At 39.3% G+C, this 26,519-nt stretch overlaps 1 protein-coding gene across 6 annotated transcripts in view; it reads left to right on the top strand.

Moving 5' to 3' along the window:
* The window catches only part of tenm3 (teneurin transmembrane protein 3), a 336,797-nt gene that overhangs the window by 117,791 nt on the left and 192,487 nt on the right, over nt 1-26,519 (top strand). The window contains exon 1 of one of the 6 annotated variants that reach the window (XM_068727442.1): nt 6,618-6,850. The exons of 4 other annotated variants lie outside the window; for them this stretch is intronic. The gene's annotated coding sequence lies outside the window, so the exon portion shown is untranslated. Of the gene's footprint in view, nt 1-6,617; nt 6,851-26,519 lie in introns of those variants that run through there. One more of the 6 variants, XM_068727441.1, reaches the window with a different exon arrangement.

The raw sequence follows: 26,519 nt of genomic DNA, 5'->3' as shown, positions 1-26,519 counted from the left end.
TACAACCCCCTCTCTCCAGCATTCTCTTACCACAGGGAATTGGGATAAAAAATAGGTAAATGGACAACACTGAAGTTTGTATTCGATGTGGGGAAACATTCAAAAATGTATGAGATTCAAATGTAATCCTTTCTTGTAAGAAAAACTTCTTGAAAGATTTTTCCTATTGAGACAGGGACTCTGAAGCGGAAACTCAAGGACACTCCGTCAATTTCGGTGGAGTTTCAGTAAGATCAGTAACACTAGATTGGTAAAACACCTTACAGAGAGCTGAAACAATGTATTTTATATTTTTTGGTCCAAGCATAGAGTACGCTATGACACGATAGAAAAAAAATACAAAGAGAAATGAAGAGAAACTGGATGAGACGAGAAACATTTTTAATATCAGGTAATTTACATAAGCACAAGACTTCTAACCATGATGTGACCGTTATGTGCTGAATGGTAAATGACAAGAGGCTCATGTAAAGCATCTGTTAAGTCTGTAAAGTGATCAAAACATTTTCCATATCTAATATTGATTTATCTACACACACTCTGACTGTGGCTGTTGTTGAGCAGTTGTTTGTCAGCATTAGTGTGAAGTGGCAGTATTAACATTGAGAGCTACAGCAACCCACTGCTGTGAAATGCATGTGGTTCAGTAACATCAGAGAGATTTAAGTGTCTATATACACAGCTGCAAAGGAAAAGTGTAAATGTCAGTTTCCTCTTTTGAATCTGCATGCGACCAATGAAAACAGCCCAGTGGAAAAAAAGATTGGACTAAAATATGAACCATAAATTCAGACATTGTCGTGTGAAACATCAGCTTCTTATCAGATGTGTTCATGCTCAGTCAAGTAGAAACTCAATGTCCTTCTGATCACCCTGTTTAACTGATGATTTGGTTCATTGCAGAGATCATGGCTTGTTTTCTGGGCAATGTTTGTAACCCTCTATGGTATCAATGCAAAACAATAAGACTACAGGAGCCTGCACAAAGTCAAATAGGTTTGTACGAGGTGTTGTATAACCGTCCGTCTGAACGCTAAAGTGTTTATAGCTGTTCAGAACGCTCACACTCAAAGGCAGAGACGGTGAGACGGGAGAACAGTTCACACAGCCTCCATACTGGCATTCATTGTGTTTCACTCGTAAACACGAAAAGTAACAGAAGTAGTTGAGTGAAGAATGAAAAGAGAGAATGTCACACCTCTGCACATCTGGCCAATGCTGCGTAAAATGGACGTGGTTGTCAGCTTGTCTGTTTTGAAAAGTTACAGGGAAAGTAAAGGGCTGGACTGTATAGTACTGACACCTGTGGTCACTTGTGGAGTCCACTGCAGCTCATGAAGGGCCAGGATGTGGCAGTCGGAAGGATTTCTTGCTTTTCCCCGATTTACGTATATATATTCACACACTATATATATATGAATATATATATATATAGTGTGAATATGTATATATATATATATATATATATATATATTTTCACACTATATATTCACACTGTATATATATATATATATAGTGTGTGAATATATTTATATATATATATATATATATATATATATATATTGTATGAATATATATATATCTCCTCAACCGCTCAAGTAGGCTGACTGAATTATCTTCATTGGTTGTAGAAATCCAAGATAATATCAAATGCCGTTAAAGACTTGCAGAACACAACGCCAGCATTTTCACACAGTTTTTGTGTGTAGAATCGTTGCAGTGAACAGGACCGTCCTGTAAGGAGCACAGAACACACTGGAGAGACACACTCTGCCTCACCTGCACATCTTCACCACCTTAGCAATACATTCAAGTTTTATTTCAATCAGAGGCAGAGTAGGGACGGGTCTTCACAGAAGATATGCTGGGTATGTATTGCCGACAAGGGCATTAAGTCTCTCCCACACAGATCGCTGTCTTATTGATAGCTGTCGCTTTCAAGTGGTTTCACGTCATTCAGAAAGAGAGACGATATAGTAATCACCTCATAGGTGGCTACAGTCATTCACCCTACACATATGTGACTGACTCACATATGCAGGAATTTATACAGAAAAAAAATTCTCTCATGAGGCTTACTGGAGAGCTCACGTCTCACTCAGGGGAGCTGAGTCCCGTATTTTCAGCCTTGGCAAATTCATTGCAGAAGTTAGAGTTTGGTGTGCATGACGTGACAGACTTTCAGACAGAATTGATATGGGAGGTAGCTAGTGAGGCTAATACAATAGTGTGAGAGTGGGCGTGTATGAATGTGTGAATGTGATAGTTATTGGTTAGAAGTTGGTGAACTTCGACCGTCAATCAAAACGAACAAGGTCCTACTGCCAATAGCTTTGCATTTATATAGCAGTCACGAGCGAATCTGAAGTCCCGTAGCTCTTTCCATTCGTACGCTGACCTTACAAAATACATCTTTCATTTTTGCGTTTTCCCTGTCTGCCAAAGTCGTGGAAAGCGTGATGATTTTACCCGTCACTGACAACAATTAACCCACATGTGGGGGCTTCTAATTTCAGACCCTGCATGGAAGCACTTAATATATGAACCGGCAAATTGATAGATAGATAAAGAGATGGAGACATGGATGGTTACGTATTTACTGTCCATACAAAGGTACAAAGATAAAAAACATAGTGGTATATATACCAGGGAAATATGTAATAAAAGCTGTGGCATTAAGGATAACTCTACCCTTAATATCCTCATCTTCTTGCCAGTGGCCTCTATGCCAAAATCCATACTCCATTAACCTCTATGGGAGATGATGCTTATATCATTAGCTTGTGTGTGTATGTGTGATGAAGATGATGATGATGATGATGATGATGATGATGAAGATGTATAGGTTAATAAAATATTTAGGCTGTGTGTGTCATGACTAAATGAGTTCTTTGGGAACAGAATTATGTATCTTTACATTTCAGAATCAAATGAGATCATAAAAAGGACTGGCTTGATTGAGGACTTTTGTAGGCCTATATTTTTATTTATAGTCACACATTGATCTTATGTTTTCTTTTTCCTCCTATTTAATATCATCAGGTCAAACTTAAATTATAATGATGTTTTCCTAAGGAATCAGTTTACTCTATATATACATGTGTTTTGATGTGTGGTCAAATTGTCATTACCAGAAAAGAACATTGTATTCATCATTCTGCAGTGACACCACCCCCAGCATTATTGTTCTCCAGGGGGCATGAACCTTTGCAACTAATTGTGTCATAAGCACTTGGTAACCTCTAAACAATTAGTTTTTAAGTTCCAAGAGCAGAGCAGGCAGAGAACCAGCCAGGGTTCTGAAGTTGTTGCTCTTCACACCAATTTTTCTGTCAACCACATTTTGACCAGTTGAAGAGTGATAGAGCTAACACAACACCCTTTCTATATAACTTAACAGCACAATGAGTCTTCACATATGTCTGGAAGGGACACATGACTTAACCTGCTAGTTAACAACTAATGCTATGTGGATTTGATTCTCCAGTCAGTAGAGCACAACAGAAGTTGACAGCAGTTCTCTTGGAGGCGCCCACTCTCAGTTGTCAGTCAACCGATGCCAAGGGAAATGCCCACTCAGAGTGTTAAGGCTTAGATGTTTTGTAATATACAAACACTGTTTTATTCTCCTTTTAACATTTTTTATTTATATTTTCAAACGTTTTGTAGAATTTAGATTTCAGGTTGACATTTAGAGAACAAGTAACTGATTTATAGAATTAATTCCATATATGACTCATAATTCCCCAAGTCTATAACGTCCACAATTGCAGCAAAAGTGACTGGATCCATTGGTGTTGTGACGAAGGTTATTTGAATTGGGTCAAACCATCCAACCTTGGATTTGCTGAAACTACGACTGTAGAGACCCAAACATCCACAGAAACACTGCAGTTTACAGTGTACAGTCAGCATGAAAAGCACATGGTTCTTGAGTTTCATGGTAAAGCATGAATAAAGCCTTCGGCTCATTACACGCTCTACAAAGGGATCATACTGTAATCCAGGAGCATGGCACTTCCATAACAAACACAGAGCTCAGCCTTCCTGGGGCCTGGACGGAGGTTCTAAACCAGTAGTTTTGGACTTAACACACTGGTACCTTTAGACTTCACAGGCTGGGCTCACACACTGTTCATACTTCTATATAAAGTCTGTGGTTCTAAAAAGTAACACCACTTCTGTACTTATTACATCTCAAAATAGGATCTTTTCCTGAACCTGACCAAGTGGTTTTGTGGCCTGCAGGTGCTGCACCGTAGATGCTTGCATAGTTGCTGGACATTCGTAGGCATGAAGAAGAACAACATAACTTTCCTAAGATATTATATGAACCATTGTACAAGGATATGTTGGAGTCCATGCATTGTTCTGCTCATATAGAGTACATCGAATAACGCCTTTCTTTTTTTTCACCCAACCATGAAGAGATTTACTTTCAAGCAAAGATATTCTTAACTTTTTGGGGCTGGACATGGAGTCGTATTCCTCATCATTGTCACAGCTGGTCCAGAGAACACCACACTCATCGAGCCTTTTCACTAAACCCGGCCTGCCTCAGCGTTGTCAAAGCGGATGTGTCTGCATCGATGCTCTCTGTGTGATCATCCGCTTATCCTCTGGTGGCATTATGCCCCGTCTCTTGTGCAGTAAAGTCATCCGAACTGAGCTCATGTTGTTCTGTCGATCCTCTCTTTGGAGAACAGGAACGGAGGACATTTATGTGTTCTGTAAAATGTTGGCGACACTTGTTCACGTTCGTGTGAGTGTCCATGCTTGTGTGTGTGAACGGTGAAAGGCTGCCCATGTGTGAAAGAATGGAATGAATGTCAATTTCCTTCCAAGCGATATCCTCAGACCCTTGCTACACAGATATTACTAGAAGGACTAACAACACAAAGTGAATGTGTGTGTGTGTGTGTGTGTGTGTGTGTGTGTGTGTGTGTGTGTGTGTGTGTGTGTGTGTGTGCGCGTGTGTGTGCGCGTGTGTGTGTGTGAATGAAAATCCCCATGTTGATAACTGGACAGACTTCTTTCTATACTATGTTGGTGTATAATAGATCTATTCATTTAGATATTATATATATTTTTTTTTTTTTTTGATACGTAAAAAAACCTATGCTGCTTTCAGCTTCACTTAAATTTACACCTGAACTTTCACTTGCATTAATAAAACAAATACTATTTAGAACATCAGAGAAAAAAATAATCAGTCAAAGAGAAAATACCCAAATAAATGAATATGTACAACATAAATTATTGAACTTTAATTTCAATACATCAGATTTAACATCAGTTTACTTATTCCGCTGTAATATTTGTACGGTGGTGTAATTTATTATCACAATGCATTCAAGTAATCTGAATTATTACTTCTTTTTTTTCCCAGATTATTCTGCTAAAAAACAGTTCTAGAAGGGATTCAGATTTTCTCACAGAAATACACCAAGCTGCAGCAGCACTGTCGCCTCAGGAACACACACAGTGACTGTTACACAAAGCACACACACATCTGCACAAACACTACACCACTAGAATGTTTGACTACTTGCTCTGTTAGATTATTTGTATTTATTTAAATCAAATGTTCAAGATTACAATTTCAATGACAAAACATGACAACAAATGTGGACTTCTGCATGTGTGTGTGTGTGTGTGTGTGTGTGTGTGTGTGTACGTCTGCTGCTGAGTCCCTTTTAGTGAAACTTATCACCCTCCTCTTTCTCAGTACCTTTGGTTTATACAGCTGCTTCAAAACCTAACACACACACACACACACACACACACACACACACACACACACACACACTCCACATAAATGTGGGAGTGCGTACGTGTGTGAGTGTGTGAGAGTGAGAGAAAGAGAGAGATCATGTGTGAGCGGCTGAGAGGTGTAGTTTCTGTGCTATGAATACATATGTGGTCGGGAAATCGGGGAGATCACAGCAAAAGAATGCACAGAGGGGGGAGAGAGACGGGGGAGAGAGAAAGAGGGAGAGGGAGAAAGAAAGAGAGGAGTGCCTCTCGCCCCGCCGTCCTCTCCTCTTTCTCCACACATCTACACCTCCAGCCTCCAAATGCCCAAACCCCGCCCATCCCTCCCTCCGCTCATTTCCCCCTCTCACTCCTCTCTCTCTCTCTCTTTCTCTCGCTCTCACTCACCCCCCTCTGTATCAACCAATCCCATTTTTCCCTCCGCTCCCCTGGCCTCATGGCTCCGCCTCCCTCCTCGCTCAACCAGCAAGAGAGCTTCAAACTTACAAAAGCAAAGAGAGGGAGAGAGAGGGAGAGAGGCAGGCAGACACAGCAGAGGTGGCAGAGGCAGACGAGGAGACGGTGCTCACACACACGCACGCACACACACACTAACACTAACACGCACACACTAAGAGAGGCAGCGGCAGGCAGGCAGAAAGAGAAAGGAACCGGAGTAGAGAATAAAGGAGGGGAATTCTGCATTTTATTTAACTGACAGAGACGAGGAAAAAGAAGGGGATCAGAGGAGAGAGTTGTTTTTGTCTCCAGCGTTTTTTCTTCTCCATCTCTCACTTGGAGCGCAGAGGCTGGATGAGAAGAAGTGAGAGGAAAAGACTGAGGCAGTCCCACAGATAGAGAAAGAGAGAGGCGAGAACAAACCTCAGAAAACAGAGGCTTGTGCTCTGTAAATCCTCACCAAAGAAGAGAGAGGGGAAAAAAGCGAGGGGAAGACAGAGACAGGGGTGTTTTATTATTTTTCCCATCAGCAGCAGGACGACTCCGAGTGTTCATGCGTGCCTGAAAGGATCCTATGTGTTTTTTGGGAGCATTAACCCTTCAAGCCGGGCGACACTGGAGTACTCACACAGACAAGGTAATAGAACACTGCATTTTTTTGTCTTTTCTTCTCTTCAAGATAAACAATGTGACGTGTGTGTATGTGTGTGTGTGCCTGCATGCATGCCTCGGGAAATTGCTTGGTCTCTAGTCAATTGCCTGTCATTGTGTGAATTCACTGACTGAATGTAAACTCACAGTCAATCAATGTGTGTGTGTGTGTGTGTGTGTGTGTGTGTGTGTGTGTGTGTGTGTGTGTGTGTGTGTGTTAAAATAGTGCCAGTCTGGGGCCTCATGGTTTGATTTGGTGAGAAAGTGGCAAGAGGTAGAGGGAAAACGCGTCTTTGCATCGGAGCCAAGTAGTGTGTTTCGTCTTGCTCTATTTTCCCTTTTCTTCTCTCTCGTTTTGCTCTCTTTCCACATTCTCATCTTTCTCTTATCCTTTTATTTTCGCCCTAAATATATTTGTTTTCTTTATCCACTGCCTGTTCTCTCTTTTGTCCCTTTTTTTTCGGAGTCTTGGCCGTGGTCACACTTTCCGAAGTCAAGACTATAAGGTCAAATCAAGCGGCAAGTTAGTCAGTAAGTCGACTGCCAGCCAGTCAGTCAAGCAAGCAAGCAGTCATTTTATTTTTTTACGTTTGATTATTGCACTCACTCAGTCTCCTACTAGTCCTCATGCCAACCAGTAATTCACTATTTCAGCTCAGATTCATCAAAATCACTGTCAGCTTCTTCTTTAGTAAGTAGCAAAGGCTGCCAATCAATTATCTTGCATCTCTGTGCTACACACACACACACACACACACACACACACACACACACACACAGGGTGACACACACATGTATAAATATTTCAGTGGTTAATCATAAAGTAAGCATTAGCCTGAAGGTCTGGTTTTGATTTTGAGGCCATTACGTAGGGGCAATATTCAAAGGGAATGGAGATGGGGAATATTACCTTAATTAGGGTTCCAATCAATGTGGAGGACATAATGAGAAACATTCAGGACAAACTGCTGTCAATCATAGTTGTTGGCAAAGTTACCAGAGACGTTTCAGCCCCTAGATGTCTCCTTGTAACCAGTTTTGGATCTCTTTTTTCAGATTGCTTCCTCCTTATCCCGAGTAGACATGTTGCCTGTTCTTGCTCTTCGTCCTGCTGTCACAGCTTGTAATGTGCTGGGAAAGTCGTTCAGTCAATGCTCTACAGAAGGTCTACAGCTATCAGCTGTCAGTTAATGCCATATTTTCTTGCAAAGGCCCAATAATAACTTTCATCAGTTTGATGTTAAGAATGAACGAATGTAACTTATCAAATCCGCCCTGCAGATAAAATGGACTTTGACGTTGCACAACAATATAAAAAAAGTAATATCAATAATGATAATAATAATAATTACAATTTAATAGAATACAATGGATGGTGAACTATAATGTTAAGAAGCAGCCTGCACTTATGTAAATAGTTTAGAAAAAGTTTAAATGTTTCTAATGTAATTATTCTTGTTTAACTCTAACGTGACACTACATACAATGATGTCTGGTTTAAATTTATACTTCATTTATTTTATTTATAAAATTCATGCAAAGCATTTTAATTCTATTCTGTAATTCAAAGAAGCGTAAACTGCATCCCCGTCATAATGTTTTCACTTGGCAGACATTTGTATATTTCGGATTACTTTGAACTGATCACACTTTTTATATAAATTCACTTCACTGTTGCTTTTTCTTTTACCTTTAGCTCAATGATTCTCAAAGTGTGGTTCGGGGACCCCCAGGGGACCGTGGCAATCTGCCAGAAAGTCCGTAAAAGTGTCATTTAGATTATCATGATATGAAAAATGTATGTATATATACATATACATTTATATATTTATAGATGTGACAGTATTTGTTGAACAATAAAATAAATAATTAATATATGTATATATATATATGAAGAAAAAAAATAATTATAAATTAGTTGTGTGTATATACTGTATATATAACATGTATTTATTTATTTTTCCTTCATATAAGGATATATACGTGTTATAGATCCTTAAGATCATATATATGTTATAGGATCTATAATAGATTTATATAACACTCATAAATATATAAGTGTTATAGATTTAATATTTAAATCTATAACACAGGCAATAGCAAATTCCAGGCCTGGAAAAAGTCTTGGAAAAAGTCATGTAAATGTGCCTCACAAATACCTGTATAACAGAGTACATATGTGCTTCAGTGTAGATCGTCTGAGACAAATCTGTATTGGTTCAATAAATAATGTCCAAGCAGATGTCACATAATGTTACGTTTGGGGTAACGTCACACTCCGGCCTTTTATTCTTCTTTGTAATGTACACACAGATGTTTCTGATAGTTATAAACAGTTCCCTCAAACACAAGGATAAGTCTTTATTGGTAAATATGTGTAGGAAACCGGATTGAAGTTTTTAGATTACGGTCTAATCTAACAAATCTCTAACTCTTAGAATCTGCAGATTTGTTTAATACATGTCTAATAATTTACATTACATGTATCTTATGTTTTTCCCATAACTAAAACTATAGAAGTATAAAAAAAGACTAATTCAAATTATTCCAAGGGACATACATGGAGAGGCCCCAGGTATATTCCCTACCTTGTAATCAAAAGAGAACCTCTGCTCCAGCTGACGATGAAGACAGGTCGGCCCACTGCTCTGGGCTCTAAAGCTGGGCTTTGTGACAAACGCACATTGTATTCTAACTTGATTTATTAGGCACACTCAGTAGACATTCGTTCTCTTCAATCTCCACATTTTGACACTTGTGGAGACAGTTTTGATGTCATCTCGTATCGGTACCCCCCACAGGAGATGAGCACATTTGTCTTTCATTTTTTGTGTAATATTTCTATGTTCTATTTTTAAAAAACATGTGTATTTGTCAGTCTGATTTTTATTTTATCCAACAAATTATCTATAGCACAGAAGTAAAAATAAATTCTGCTATCTAATGAGTACTGATAAAAACATTTGTCATTGGTTGATTAAATTACATTTTCTTTTCTTAGAACTGAATCAATGAATAGGATGATTAACTTGAAATAAGAATACATTTAGAACCTTGCTGTCTGTCACTTTGAAGGAACTGGGTATTTAACCCAGTTAAATAAGGGTTACCCCAGGAAAGCATCAGCACATCTTAAGTGACTTTCTGACAATTTAACGCTTCAGCTTTTAGCCTTGTGTATTTTGAAAGGCATGTTGATGTGTGTGTGTGTGTGTGTGTGTGTGTGTGTGTGTGTGTGGTGAGGTGAGGGTTAGGGTGGCTGGACTGTGTTCTGCTGCTCAGACACAGAAAGAGAAGACGGGCTTTAGCTTTTTACCTAATCGCTTCCAGACACCGAGATTTGCATTCCATTACTTTCTCCGTGTGTGTGTGTGTGTCTTTCTCTCTTTTCTCTCTCTCTCTTTCAGTCTTCTCCTCTTACTGCCCACCCCCACCCCCCCACTGTTACCTTTTCAATTAGAAACATAAATTTTGAGACACTCCTAAAAAAATGTGCGTGCAAGTTACGAAGCAAAAGAGAAAGCAAGTGATGGATTAAAGGAATTAAACTGTCACGGTGAGAGGAAAAGATCTTCAAAACGGCGGTGGATGGACGGATCGTAAAGAAGAGGAGGGCAGAGACGGTGGTAGAGGGAGGAACATGTGTCACTGATTAAGATTCCAGTGCCCCTATTAGGAATGGTCAGACGTCAGAGCGAGAATTAAGGGGCTATAAAATGATATATCCTTTTCATATTGAATTCATTATCCATTCTGCACAAAAGGTCAAATGGCAATTCTGCAAACATATTTGCTTCTATTTACTCACATATGGATCTAAAAAGGTTTGCTAAAATGTGTGTGAGCAGAAAGCAAAAGACAGGTGCAGATGCTGTGAATATGTCACAAAGTAAAGTAGTGGAATTATTTTTGGAGCATTACAGCGGTTGATACTAACAGATGCTGTGTGTAGTATGAGATGATGATTTGTAATGGTGCATGTGTGTGGTTTAGAATACTAGTTATAAGTGGCAGAGCTTTTGTCTGAAGTCCTTGTGTATGTGACTAATTACATTCTACTGGATAGATTTGACAGGTTTGTCAAGGTGATTTTTTTGTGCACATATAAGGGCTCTTTCTGCTCCTCTGGAATGTTTTAGTGGATTAGGCGGACTGTGAGCTTCAGACCAACCACTGTGAGAGAAAATGCAGTCAGTCAACCAGCACAGACAGCTGCTGCATTCCACTGGTGCAATGGAACACCAAAAAAGTCTAATTTGGTAAAGTTAGTAAGCAGCAGCATATTAAGGAAGTTTTGAACTGTGCGATTATGGATGACCTAACTTGTTGTGGTGTTCAAACGACAGAAGGCCTCATTATAAAACTAATACGATTTCAGAATGATTATAGTCACAGCGGGATAGAAAAAGAATACAAAGGCATAGTAAACAAAGAAGTTTCATTTGAATAGATGTAAAGCTCAGAACTAATAACATTTTTTTTACTTTTTATATTTTTAGTAATGGACTGAATTGAGCAGCTTGCTTAGAATCAGCAATGGGTTTACCTATGGGGCTTCACAATGCAGAGGTGTAATAATTGTTAGACAATAACTGCTGGGAGACACCCAATAGTATAGATGGAACATAATAGATATCGCTATGAAACTTCCCCAGGTGATCACTAACATTAACTCATTTATTTTTTTGTATTATAAATTTTCTGAAAAATTATGTTTGAATATGCAAATAGGCCCTTATCGTCACATCAAATATGTACTAATTTGCATACATTTCCAGAACAGAAATCTTAACATTGGATAAAGGCAGGTTCAAAATACTTCATAAATAAATCAGAAAATACTTTTACTCCCATGTTTTTATTAATAAAAGTATGTATAAATTAGGCTATGAATGATATATGAACAAACCTGTAAAACCTTCAGAATATAGATAGGAACGAAACTGGAAAGTTTGGTGGGTGTTAGTGCTCGTCTAATTTAGAGAAAACAGCCTCTAAAAAGATGTTTTGTTAAATTACAGGCATTTTGAAGACACTACAGGTGAAAAAAGCAAATGAGGCATTATCTAAACTTGAAATAGACAAAGTGTAGTGAAATAAACAAATTGTTTCTCTTCTTATTAATTTCTGCATGTGGCTTATTTGGGTACATTTGATGCAGATGATCCACTAGCGCAACAGACATAATAGAATATTTCCTTTTAATGGCAATTACGGGGAGATTTTAAATGAATAAATCTAACTTCAGTTCTCCCATATGTTCATGTGTGTTTCTACTAAATACAACAGTGTCAGTGTCAGTTGGAGGGTCCCCCTTATGGAGAAAGAAATGCAGAAGCACAGATGTTTGAGAATTTAAAGCAACAAAAATGTATCCACACTGCATCACATTTACCCGTCGGTATGTTACCACTAATGGAAACTAGACCCAAGTGTCATTGCAGTTTGAATATACTTATCCGTACCAGCTGTCATTATTGTATATCAGTATTATTATCAATATGATGCGTCCGTTTATATGCAAGTAAAGTGTTACTTTTGATTGGATTCACTATGGAATTAGTTATTTTCTAGATATTTGTTGTTCTCAGAAGGACAACAAGTTGAAGGCAGTGCGAGTGTGTTCGTTAAAGTTTCAGCCTGTTGACATGTAGTTGGGCCCACAGCGTTTCAGATGAGGATTTTCTTTCTCTGCAGGTTTTATCAGATTATAATAGATGTATTTGCAGATTAAAGGAGACAGTGTGTGTGTGTGAATGACTGACCGCTGAGGCAGACAATGTGACCAGCCAACCATTATATGACCTGCTGGATCCCACCACTGCTGCAGTTGGAAGCCACAGACACACACACATGCACACACACACACTGGCATTTACTGCACGGATATGTGCACATTCACATGAGCGACCATGCGTGGCCTGCAGGAACACACACATTGTCCCAGTGTTTCTGGTCCATGTTTGAGAGAGAGAGTCTTGAGAGATTCATCCTGCTTTAAAGGAACTTGACTCTCTTATCTCCTCAATTTCTCATCCCTGCACTTTTCTTTCGTTTATCTCCACCACCACCACCACCCATCTCGCTGTATGTCTCTCTGTCGCTCTCTCTCCACAAATAGAGCACTATCTCCTAGCAACAAGGCCTTTGAGAGTGATGTGTGAGATAGATTGGGTGTCTGCGATATAGGGGCCTGTGTGTGTGTGTGTGTGTGTGTGTGTGTGTGTGTGTGTGTGTGTATTTATGTTTCAAAGCTAGAAAGATGATGAAAGTCATCAGAGGAAGGACATCACTTTGAAACAGGAGTTAAGCAACGAATGTGAGGCAGTGGCTTGCTCTTGCAAGTAGAGTTATGTGTATGTGTGTGTGTGTGTGTGTGTGTGTGTGTGTGTGTGTGTGTGCGTCTGTCGTAATTTTCCTGATGGACTGCATTACTCTAGATGGGGCTATTACTCAGAAAATACAAAGTTTCAATTATTCCTAAAATGCCCTGTACACTACACAAACGCACACACACACACACACACACACACACACACACACACACACACTTACACAGTGATGTGCTGTATAACATTATTCTTAGCTAAGCATACTTGAACAGACACAAAGATTTACAATAGTTCACACACAACACTCACTAGGGGCGGCACAGAGGGTCCAGCTCATTTATATTATTTTCACACTATTTTTCTTTTATTATTTTCCATGACATACAAGGGCATTTATAGTTCATTTATCATATGAGCGTAGCAGCAATGTGTCTTTATTGTGGGGTGTTTGTGTGCCTTTGGACTGCTGTGTGAATGAGTGTGTGCGTGTTAGTGGGAATTTATATATGTGTGTGATGAACCTCGTACGTGTCTGAAAGTATTCTACTTTGTGTCTGTGTATTGTTGTGTATGTGTGTTTGTCAGACAGCTCCCCGAGAGAGAGCACAGCGCCATCCCTCCTTATCACTAATTCAAAAGGACAAATTGAAAAAAAAACGAATTTCTGCTTCTCATTTCAGGAGTGAAGACAAATCAAAAGAAGCAGTCAGAGCATTCACATTATTATGAATCATATTGTGGACGGAGGTGCGTGTCAGGTCCATAACGCAGGAATTATTTTACGTGTAAAGAATGAGGTGTCCACAGGTACTATTACTCAACAGAGGCATTAGTTAGGGGAACTATTCAGGACTTTTGTGCTGCAGAAAGATTTCAGTATGCATTAAACAATTTGATCTCAAATATACATCGTGAATGTATCATCATTTGACATTATCTCAACATTTTCTTGTGCTGCAGTAGCAGTTGCAATAATAGTAGTCTGTATAGTTGTCACATCACAACCTTACAAAAGTCTTGATTAATCTCACAGTTTCTGAATACTGGCTGTGTACTTTTCTCCAGGGATTGAGCGTTTGGATGCTTTCACAGTATTTATATATCACCTAGACCTGCTTTACAATCCAAAAAGACATGGAAATCTCACTTTCTACGATATGGGACTTTTAACAATTGATGCTTTCAATTGAGTAATAATGATAACATTCTTAAAAATACCAACATATTAATAATGGTGATAATAATAATACATTTATTCAAATTTAACATTGTATATTTCGTCCAATTACCTTGTAACACAAGCTTAATGGTCACTCTGTTTGTAGTGCATCACAGTACATTAAAACATATGTGAAGGTAATGAGTTTAACAAATGTGTAGTGAATGAGTTGTACATGTGAATTTGTGGAAACATGTTTCATGTAATTGTCTACTTATTAGCTGAATATATATGTTCCCACTGTAGACATAAAGAATAAGATAAACAGCAACCTTTTGTGTATCGAGTTCATCTCGCTGAATTCCTGAGCCACAACAGTTCTTGACCTTTCTTTTTTCTCCACTTTTCCCACATAAGCCTTATCATTATCATTTTTATCACTCATTTCCACTTTATCACTTCCTGTAGAAGTGAATGGAGAGTAAAAAAAGAGACCGAGCCGGAAGATTCAGACTAGTTTACACAAGGCCGAGAGAAAAAAGAGAGGGAGCTGGTTGAGTGATGAGGTACTCGCTGACTAAGTGTTTCTTATCAGAGACTGAGTCCAGATGGTTTGCAAGCACACCTCCTCTTCTTCCTCTCTCTCGCTCTGTGTGTCGCTCTCTCTCTCTCAACCTCTCCCCTTCCTCCTTACTACTCTCCCTATTTCCTCCATCTCTTCACACTTGTAATCCCTTTCTTCCTTTGCATGGAGAATTCCAGTGTGACCTCCATGATATAAATTGTGCACCACCTTAGATAAACGCTGACCATGTCTGTGATAATAAAGCCTTTTTTCCAAAGAGCTGCACTCACTGGATCACTGTCAGCTGCAATTACAATTACGTCATGACAGCCCTGTAGAGGCCCAGCTGCAAGTTGGGAGTCCAGCCTTTGTGAAAATGATGTGAGTGAATCTCCTAGTTGACTGTAGTTTTCTTAAAGTTACTGTGAGGAACTTTTAACTGGTTATGAAACAGTCTCAATATAATACTGATGCCTCTATCTGACCTACATAAGTAAAACAAGTCAGCAGGAATGTTTTACCTCTTTTTATATAGTTATTCTTAATGCTTGTCATCCGACCTGAATTGGCGCAACGATTTATGACACAAAGGTTCACTAGAAACTCTTTCAGCTCAGACTCCAACGGGGCAGCAACCAGCTCGTGTGCAGACACTAAAAAAGAGGTTTTCTAAAGTGACTCTGGAGCTCGGAAAGACTACCACTTTGAAACACAGGGTCCGCCAAAATCAATACACAATGAAAGTTTCTCGTTGTAGCGTTTAAACTGTTATCCAGTAAATAATCTATCTCCTCTCAGATACTGTTCCATTTTATTATTTAATGCTAGTGTTTGCCTCACACCATTAACACACCATTAAGTTTCTTTTCAGTTTCACCCTGAAAAAAAACTTCATATCTAAATTCAAAATCCCTGTGTGTTGTTTTATGATGCAAAAAACAAACGGCAACAATGTTCAAAACTAGATTTTACAAATACTTAAAACTTTGAAGTTAATATTATTATTAGTAATATTACAGAAATTAGTTGACAACTGAGGAGAAAAGTAGTAGCAAATTGGGGGAAAATGGTAACATTCCGAAGTATCACTGAGAAATAGTAACTTATACAATACACTCACACACACACACACACACACACACACACACACATACACACACAGGGCCCTTGTCTCACTAGCAGGCTCCTTTCAGGTCTTATCTAGCTGCTGAGGGAAATGAAGACAGACGATGTGACGGTAAAATGAACTATGAGCACCTGGAGGTGGTGTGTGCGTGTGTGTGGGAGGAGGGGTGATCACAGAGAGAATGTGTGTGTTTACCTGTGCCTGCTTCTTTCCTGTGTGTGTTTCTATTCCTCTTGTTGTTGCTCTACTGCTCAGCATCCTGCAGGGAGCCGTCCCCCCTCTTTGTTTCATGATGAAGCCAAACATTTCAGGCAACTGACGACTAATCTGCTCATTTGTATCGTTCATGTAAATTCATTTTGAATGAACAGAACTACAGTGAGAAATTATTGTTATTGTAATGATTATGGATGCATTCACAGCCAGTTATGGTTTGTGTCTGCAGTGTAGGTGTAAGGATCTTATAGTTTCTCGCAGACAAACTTCTTCTTGTGGAAAGTTAGCACAGCGTTCAGGAAGGTGTGGAGCAGCTGTGTCTTCTGACAGATGGATGGATGGGTGGACATACAACAGCTCAATAACAGTCTGAAATCCTTGTGTGTACCTGTTTGTGTTTCCAGGTGCTTTTGTAGCTGATTGACCACACACACATACACTCACAGACACACACACACACACCATATTCATTCCGGTTTGAATTGAGAGCTTTAACCATTTTTATTTCATTATATTCACATTACATATGTACTGAGTAACTCAGTACTTCCCGTGGGTAGAAAATTGGGAGTTCAGCAGCACTTGGGCTGTGTTTCATTTACCACCAGTGAGTAACATCCAGCAATCTACACCGCTACTTCACAATAAATCTTTACTGGAAAAGCCATTTCGTGCATAGCATCTCAAGTGTTGCTTTTCATCAAAAACACAGTGCTGCAGTATTTTAATCAAATATATATATATATATATATATATATATATATATATATATATATAACTTGAATATCATTGTATTCCACCAAAACATACAGGGACACTTCAATCAGGATGACGTGTGAGAGAGACAACATGCTCCTTTCATGTATGCAGTCGCACACACTCAAGTGGAGAGCCGGAGGGATGGGGGAAGAGAGAGGGCCAAAGGGGATGTATAGGAAAATAACGCATGATTTTCTTGTTGTTTATGTTTTTTATGATTCATTTTGTGTCGTTATACAATAGACACCAGTATTTATGATAATGTCTGATTTCATCAAAAATGAGAAATCACTCCAAACCAAGTGAAGGGGTATCAGAGAGAGTGATAAGCTGAGTCTGAGTGTGTTTAAAAATAAAAGGTAATCTATTGTAGACAGAGAAGAAGCAACTGCATACAAAGGACACACACACACACACACACTCACACACGCACACACACACACACATACACACACACACACTTAACCCCATGTCCTTGTTATGTTTACCCCCCTCCTACCACTCCCTCCTCCTCCTTTACCCCTCCTCCACCTCTTTCCATCTCTTTTGTTTAGTCATGTCAGGGGCAAGGGAAGGCCGCCATCCCAACAGGCCACAGGGTCAACTTACAGGAAGTGTGTGTGTACGTGTGTGTGTGACCTGTGCTGACATATGTGGTTTTGTTAATGCGGTGTTGTGGTTCTTTCACCTTAAAGCGGATTGCCGTTGTGATAGATAGACACACATGGCGGCACACACCAAAACACACTATGGCTAGTGGTTTGAGTGAGAGAGGAGACGATGAGAGATTCTAATCAAAAACAGTTTTTCATTTTGCGACGGTGTGTGCGTGCTGTTATCTTTCATATTTTGCTTGATCAGCGTGTGTGTGGCAGATCATATGTAAATACATGAGTATTTCTGGCTGCATGCATTCTTCCTCTTTTGAATCATTCTCTTTTCACTGATTTGTTTTCTGGTTGGATGAAGAACATCTGAGAACCTGAGAAAATGTCACAACAGTAACCGATGTTCATTTCATTAACGAAAACTATGAATAAAGACGTTCGTCAGCAGCCTTTTTTCCATGCCGGAGACAAGACGATAACTCAACATATGTCATATGTATTTATTCAAGTTGTCTGGTCTCCTTGTCTACTTTCAGGTTTCTATCATTTATGAGAATGCCATCAGACAACCCTTAGAGAAGGTGTTACATATGAGTTGTATGTGTGGGTGGAGTAAGTAAAAGTGCTTTTCCACTTGAGAAAAAAATAGCATAAGCTTTATATTGTGCAGCAGCTGTTGAGGCTTGAGCTACACTTTCTCATCTCCGTGATGGATTTGATTATTGAACTTTTATGCAAGATGGCAGCTATTTCATGCACAGAGTCCCTACATCTCACACATTAAATCCTTTAAGGTGGGAGCTTCTGTCGTTCACACAAGCAACAACTTAACATCATTGTAATGCAATGTGACCATCTACACGCCTTGACCAGTGCTGCACTGATGCAGGAAGTATCTGAGCATCAGAGCTTAATGCAAAGCAGAGCATGCCAGTGGGGAGCTTAGCACCAATTTTACTACTTCTTGAGCAGTCAAACTGCCCTAACTAATTTACTGCCATCGTGATATTGGCTTCATATTGGCTTACGACCACTTAATGGCAAAATGCTGTCAAATTAAAAGTAAATGGTGCATGTGTGAAAGTGGCTTTTGTTTCTCAGCGGATTAATGGAATCATTTCCTATGAAATGATTTTACACACATGTTGCAGGAATGCAAAAGGATCAAAACTGAGAACAAACCAAAGAGTTGAGCTGAAACACAGCATGGCTGACGTTATGACTTGGCTCAGACATCAGACATATGTTGAATGATTAGTTGGGTCAGTAAATCAAGAATATGAAACAGTACATACCTTTGTATGAAGCAACATGTTCGATTGTTTCTTGGTTGCAGGCTAAACTTGCGTCATTGTAAGTGCATCATTTTCTTTGTCTTTCTGCTGTAAGGAGCTGTGGGCTACTGTAAGCAGCTACTGTAGCCCACAGCTACACAACCCTGAGCCAACTGGACTCTTCACTGTGTGTGGGGACATTTAGCCTGACTGTGGAACGCTATTTCAGGACCTAGCCCTGGGCTATACTTTGCAAAATGTCTTGCTATACCCCTTTAGCCACAAAGGGAATGGAACCCATAACCTTTGCAGTGCTAGTGCCTTGCTTTTGGGAATAGAGCCTTGTCTTTACTCTAGGATATTGGTGCTTTGACAGTTTTGCATTGTATACCCCCTGACATTCTGTTAAAGCATTTGAACACCACCAGCAAGTCACTGACACACATACCCATCTCACCTAGGGATGGACATTGATAAGATTTTATTGATACCAATTCCATTAACTGTTCCTCTTATCGATCCAATTCGTTATTGATTCCCTAATGGATTCTCCATAGATTGTTGAGTTGAAAAAGAGTACATACAGGCAAGGTTCCAGAATAACTTTTTCCTTCACCATCCCGAAAAATGTTTTCAACCACCCCGAAGTGAGTGTAAATCTTCAGAGATTCTAAATGCTATCATTTTACGTTGTTATTGTCATCTTAAGTGATTATTGATATAAAACACACAAGCCATGTGATCAGTTAGTGCTAGGAAGTTTGATGAGGTTGTAATTCCTTCTCTAATATATATTCTATACTGCTGTGATAACATCTCTTCCAAACAACTGTAAAGTTTCTCACCAAAAATGTTTCAAGATTTCGTTTGAGCACATCATGACAACGTTATAATTTTCCTCCTCCCAATACACATATTTACTGAATAGAGCATGAACGCATTCTAATGTAACTCAATGCAGCCTCCGCTAACCTTAACAATTAGCTCAGTTATGCGTCCTCTGAGGTTTATTGGAGCCATTCTTTCTCTTCTGCTCCAGTATCACAAACATAAACATGAGACAGCGTTCACATGCCGTTATGTCATGGGGCATGCACAACTGTCGGAGAGCATCAACAAGAGTAATCAATACTCACAGAGGCATCCGATTCCTAGGAATCGGACAACTAGGAACCAGTTCTCAACGGGAACCAAGTCTGGTTTCCCATCCCCTTCTGAAATACAAAATACAACTAAATGAAATGTAACAATTTTTGGGAATTACTTACCTTCTCCCCAACACATCCATGTAGAGTAGTGGCTATTTGACAGTCTTAGCAAAAGGGATAGTCTTGGCAAACCCTTGTTACTTTGAAGACCAACCTTCTTTGGTATTCTGCTCTCACAGCTACGTTTTTGCAAATGTCAAGAGCACTTACAAGGAACCACTTAAAGTGTTTTTGATCAAACACAGTGTTCGTCTAGCCAACACTTAGTAACGTTTCTTCAACAATCATAGAATAGTGCCCTCCCTGGAAGAATATTCCCATTTTTAAATCACAGTCTATATATTATGTAAGGGCTTCCTCATTATATACAGTGTCTGGTCTCTTGTGTCCAATCATATTCATTGTACTGGCAACACTTAATATTTCAAAGTGTCTTTAAAGGTCTTAGCTAACTGATTAGCAAGTGAATTTTGTTGCACGTTCAAACATGGGGAATAATCAAAACACATGCTGTGTGGCTGACAAAGGATCCTGTGGTCATTATTACACTGGATTCCTCAGTGATACTTCCAGCAGAGAATAATTTGAGGGAAACAGAGTTCAGTATAATCGTTTCCTGAGCAGCAGTTCCAGAGATCAGCTCATGTGCACTCTGCTGAAGTCCCTCCTTTTGATTTTAACAGAAAGCTTTTTTATGTTTTTCATGTATTTAGGCTGACATGTCAAAAGCTGTCAATGAAAGCCTTTGTTGTTTCATATTCACACCATTCTATAGTCATACGCAGAAGAAAAAGCTAGCAAATAACATCTAGAGAAGGGGAAGAAACAGAGATAGTGTTGTAACTGTCTGTTACAACACTAGTCATACTATTGTTATTATATATTATTTGCCAGGTTAGCTCTTTTTGATAGCATACTGCAACACTAAGAAGATGTGCGAAGGAAAAATGTTGCTCATGCACAAACATCTCCACCTGAAAGTGTAGTTCAGGGAGTCTTGTGAACTCTTCTCTCCTTTGTATCTACCTTTCTTCAGGGTGCAGAAGAAGCTACTTGTGGCAATTGCCCTTCTCTGAGCTGAGCAGACCGAACATTGTGAAGTCATTGATCTTGCCTTGAGAAATTTCACAACTCTGACAGCAGCCCAGCACAGATTTGAAATCCTTCGACAGTTTCTTTACTGCCAAAGTCTCATGGTAGATGTTACAGTGCTTTATTCATGTCATGCCAGCTTCTTTTAATTTGTGCAGCTCGGATTCTGTGATGATTTGTCTCAGTGCAAACTCTGCTTTTCATCTGTTTCCAGGTGATAACGGTCTTTTTGCATTCTCATGCTAAAATATGCGCTCTTGTTTTGAGCAACATAAAGAACACAAAACCCTCATGAGGTAACCTCCATACTCAACTTTGACATGAATGCACACTCTGTTGGCTACATTCTCAACACAGTCGTCTCATCTAAATGCAGTAAGAAAAAGAAAGCAGTCATTTAGATTTTTCAGAAAATGTTCCTGTCATCTGTCGGCTTTCTTCATTTGTGTAACATGAATTGATGGACACAAACAACCTGCAAGCGTGGGTGATAACTCTGGGCACTTTGGAAACAGGTGGCGAACTACTTTTCTTACTTGCTCATAGAGTAAGGAGGAAAAAAAAGTGAGATTCTCTTTCATCAATTCATTTCATCCCTGCATGTTCGGTTGTCAAGTGCTAAGATGTGCCTGCACCTCACTCTCATTGCTGCGAATGCTGCAGTATACAACCTACTGTATCTTTAGCTGAGACATGATATTGTGTCATGTCGACTGCATGTGAAATTGTTCCTTTCAAAGACATTTACTCTTAAAGTTGTCACAATAACTGAGGTGTAAAATGTAGCACATGGCATATCGACCATCTGCATTGTGTTCTCTATAAAGTAGATTGAGTTAAATTAGTCAAAACCTACATACACCATCCTTGTGTGAACTTAAAGCACTTCAACTTATATATTTCTCAGAACATGCTGATGTGAAATTGTGTGTAAGTGTGGCAACTAATGTGATTGACAGGTGTGGTGAAGAGAAAAAACAGGCAGCAGGACAAAAGAAAGAAAAGCACAGATTTTTTTTGATGGAGGAATCTTATTTTCTCTGTGTAAATAAAGACAGATAAAATAAAAATCTCTGTGATAACCTTTCAGGCATCGCTCGTGATTTTTACTATTCACACATGCACTACATTCAGAAACCTTTTCACACATGTCTAACCCAGTGTGGTAATGCATCACAACAGAAGAAGATTAGGCAAGGCCGGATATACATGTACGCTGCTGTATGTTACCGCTATGTGTCTGCATAGTATCATGTTCAATTTCTCACCTTTAAATAAAAACCAAATTTCATGAAAATCGGTTCAGAATTAAGCAAGTTACAGTCCGAATTGCTCAATACATTTCTACGTTTCTATATGGACACTACGGAAGATGTCTCTTATTATTTTCAGGAACGTGACGGGTGAGGAGCTGTTTATTTCTGCTGCAACATTCTTGTAATTTGTGTGTATTCAACAAGTTTGCAAGAACAGGTTGGTGTGAATTCTAAACTCACTTGTTGTGATTGCTTTGCTCGCTCCAAGTAAAAGTGTCTTCTGTCAGACAGACCTAAACAGTTTCAATTCAACGTGGCATGAAAGTAAAAAAAAAACTATGTTGCCAAAGCAAAGCAAATAAAGCAAATAAAAAAGTACACAGTAATATATTGTTATATTGTTATATAATGGACTGTAAATTGTAAATGGACTGTACTTGTATAGTTCTTTTCTAGTCTTTCGACCACTCAAAGCTCTTTAACACTACTTGTTAAAAGTATCATTCAAGTATCATTCACCCATTCATACACTGATGGCAGGGGCTTCCATGCAAGGTGCCACCTGCACATCAGGACTGTCTAACATTCATACAACATTCTACTCTACCACTGATCCACAGTCACCCCTAAACCATAATAACATATACAGTATAAACAGGATTACATTTACATTGCAACAAACACACATGTTCTCATACTTGTCCCCACAGCGTTACTGCTTTTATTCGCATCACATTGTCCCTGAAATGTTACGAGGTCTTGAGGTGTAAAATTTACAGATTTCCCTGATTATCGATTCATGTTCCCATTCACATATGAGCACAACTGCCTGAACAATTCAGGGATAGACTGCATGTGTGCAAGAGGCTTAACAGTCAGTATGACACCAACACCGCTGCATAAAACGGACTTATGCAGTCTGCATTTACTTGCTGTTTACCTCAATGTGTTGCGCGCGCGCACATTCTGCATGTGTACGTAGATGTTGCGCCCACTCAGTGCGGTTAATGCCGGTGGTGAGGCTAGCAAAAGTCAACCAATTAAGTTGACTTCCATATGTAGAGAAACACTGACTGCCCACTCACAGTTTCACAGGATGCACACACACACACACACACACACACACACACAGACACTTTTCTCAGCCCCCCCCCCCCTTTTTAATTACGCTCTCACAGACAGGTTTATTCAATTTATGCATTTCATTTGAATATGTGGTGCAGATGAGTGGGTATGGCTTAACTGTAGTCTCAGGATATAATTACATTTTCTCTAGTGGATAGAGACAAAGACAGAGGAGCGCTAACTACAACAGGCACTAAGCTAATAGCGCTGAATATCTTCTCTTGGGGATCGCCTTCTCCTTCTCTCTCTTCACCCTCCACACACACACACACACACACACACATGGCACACACATGTCCACTTGTCGTCACTGACCTTCTAGTTTTGTCTGTGTTACTACACAGTAGACCCATTCTTCTCAGTCTTTCTCTCAGTCTTCCGTCTTGTGTGTGTGTGTGTGTGTTCATTTAAATAGTCAGGCTTATTTCTTTGCATTCAGTGACACTCAGAATAGCTAATTACCTTGAAACTAATTGACCTCAAGACTTAGCAAATGTCTTTGAGGGAGTCCTGCTGCAGTGTGTAGTGGGATATTCCACTGTTTGCTTAGCGAAACACTTAAGTGGGCTCTAAACACATTCTGGACGGAGTGCTATAGAGAGGGTTAATGGTTTTACTCCGGTAAGTCATTGGCAAGACACATTTAGCTTGCACAGCCATAGTAAGATGAAGAATCCACTGAGAAAAACGTTTTTTTGGTGAGTTTTTCCTTTTTCAATGTGAGGGTCCTGGGACAGAGGATGTCGTATGCTGTACAGATTGTAAAGTTGTCTGAGGTAAATTTGTGATTCATGATTTTGGGCTATACAAAATAAATTGAATTGAATTGAAAAAATAATTCTGCGTACAATTTGAGCTAACAAAGGGCCAAACTGGAATCTAAGCGCCATAAGAAGTAATTGAAGCACTGCCATATGTCGTAGTTTTGGAAAGTTTATGGTCAGTCACACTTACAGTTTGGTTTGAGCACATGTCTCTGTTTTGGAAATGTTTAAAAAAAAGATACAAAATACTTCATTTGGTATTCAGTCTATGGTAAAAAAAAACATATTTTGTTGCAGCGTTCATCAGACAGCGTAATCAAACCTTGATGTGTCCATTAGATACAGCCTTTTTAATGTTCTCAGAGGGGAAAGTTGACTTTACCCAGAATTAAAAAAAAACCCAACACAAAACATTGTGAATGAGTCCAACTGGTGTGTTTTCATTGCACTGGGGCTCCTGAATGACGCAGCTACCTTAGATGTACTCTTAAATGTTTGCTTCTGCACTTACAGTCATAACTCCCCCGTTTCTCAACCAGAGCCTGGCTCACTACCTTCAGGCTAATTGCCCCACAGAGTTACAGCTCGCCATAAAACTACTCTGCATTCAAAGGGACTGAATTCAGGCTACTTATGTCATTTTGTGTGGTTGCCGAGCAGGGAGATGCTCACCACTAGATTTAGTTTGCAGACAAATTTTGAGAGAACTATTTGGGTTAAGTATGCTGCATTTCATCCCTCATTTTCTAAAGTGTGTGTGTGTCAGGAGCCCAAACATCCACTTCTTTGTCGTAAAGTCTGCTGGAAAATGAAGGATTTAGCAGGGGAAATTCTTTTTAATCATACTGAATTTGATGCTCCATAATTGACAGACACACTGTGTATGTTTTAAAATCCATTTCATAGATGTGTAATGTTATTTTGTCAATCAACTCCTTTTCCAACTTCTTTAGAGCTTGATCACATCCCAATTCAGAATGAAATGCTACAGTAGACGCTGATTACGCTTGATGTTTTCTTTCAAGCCGCAGAGTAAAGCTGCACAACTAAAACTTCTAACTTGTTTCAACGCTTCTAAAGATCTCAGGCTGGTAACACACTAGTAAGAAACATTCGCTTTTTGAAAAAGTCATATTTGACAATTCGCCCAGTAGTTTTTGAACCAAGATGTTTCCATCTTGATCTCTTTGAGGGTCCCTCGGCAACAGCAACCATAGCAACACATTTTAATCTGGTAAAATCATCTATTAATTAGTTTGATCAACTGCTTAATTGACTGTTGCGTCTCAGGGAAATAGAGAGATTGGTGACAAAGAGAAAAGGAAAGGAGGATACAAAGAGAACAGCATTTTTTTCACGTCATCAAATTTCCATAGTTTGCACTTGAGGAATGTGTTCATTGTGATGTAGTGCATGACACCGTGTGTATATTTCAGTCCCCTCTCGTCCTTACTATTTTTGATCATTTCCACTCAGTGCCTTGCTCTCACACAGGGCCCCTAGGCAGACATTCCTAGATATGAATCTGTGCCTGTTGTGTTGGCTTGTCACTTCTCATGAGTTTGTTGTAGAAGACAAAGCCTGACTGGGATTATTGTGTGGGTAGCAACAAGCTTCCACATGTGTTCACTTATTTGAAGGTCCTTGTTTTAAAATATGAACTTAACATTGATGTGGAGTCGACGTCAGCTGTGTCCCTGCATGCCAAAACTCTTATCGCTTTTAATGAGCCAGGGTCCAAGAGTAAGACAATAAATTATGCATTTGGGTCATGGGCTGAGAAAACTAAAGAATCAAATGGGGCAAAATTAGAAGTGATCCACCTCCTAGGATCTGCAAGAGGGAATTAGTTTATTGGTTTTAAATGTATTTGTACAGCATAAGGGGACTAAAGAAGCAGGCTGTTATAAAGAAACACCTGTTATAGGGTTTAACACCTCTGTCAGCACTGATGTCATAATTTATACTCTCAGTTATGTTCACTCAATCATAGATATGCTCTGAATTCACAATTTAGCACCTTCAGAGGCTCTTAAAGGGTTTTTAACTCATGGGAGGAGACCCTATTAGAATGAGGAGAACGGGTAGCTCTCATTACATTACAGTCATTTAGCAGACGCTTTTATCCAAAGCGACTTACAATAAGTGCATCAACATTGGTAATCAAAATA

Source organism: Cebidichthys violaceus, unplaced genomic scaffold (assembly GCF_023349555.1).
Source record: "Cebidichthys violaceus isolate CVI_PGR_0920_01 unplaced genomic scaffold, fCebVio1.0.p SCAF_4, whole genome shotgun sequence".
Taxonomy (NCBI): Eukaryota; Metazoa; Chordata; class Actinopteri; order Perciformes; family Stichaeidae; genus Cebidichthys; species Cebidichthys violaceus.
The sequence above is the reverse complement of the archived record's forward strand: the minus strand, read 5'-3'. Positions and strand labels throughout refer to the sequence as shown.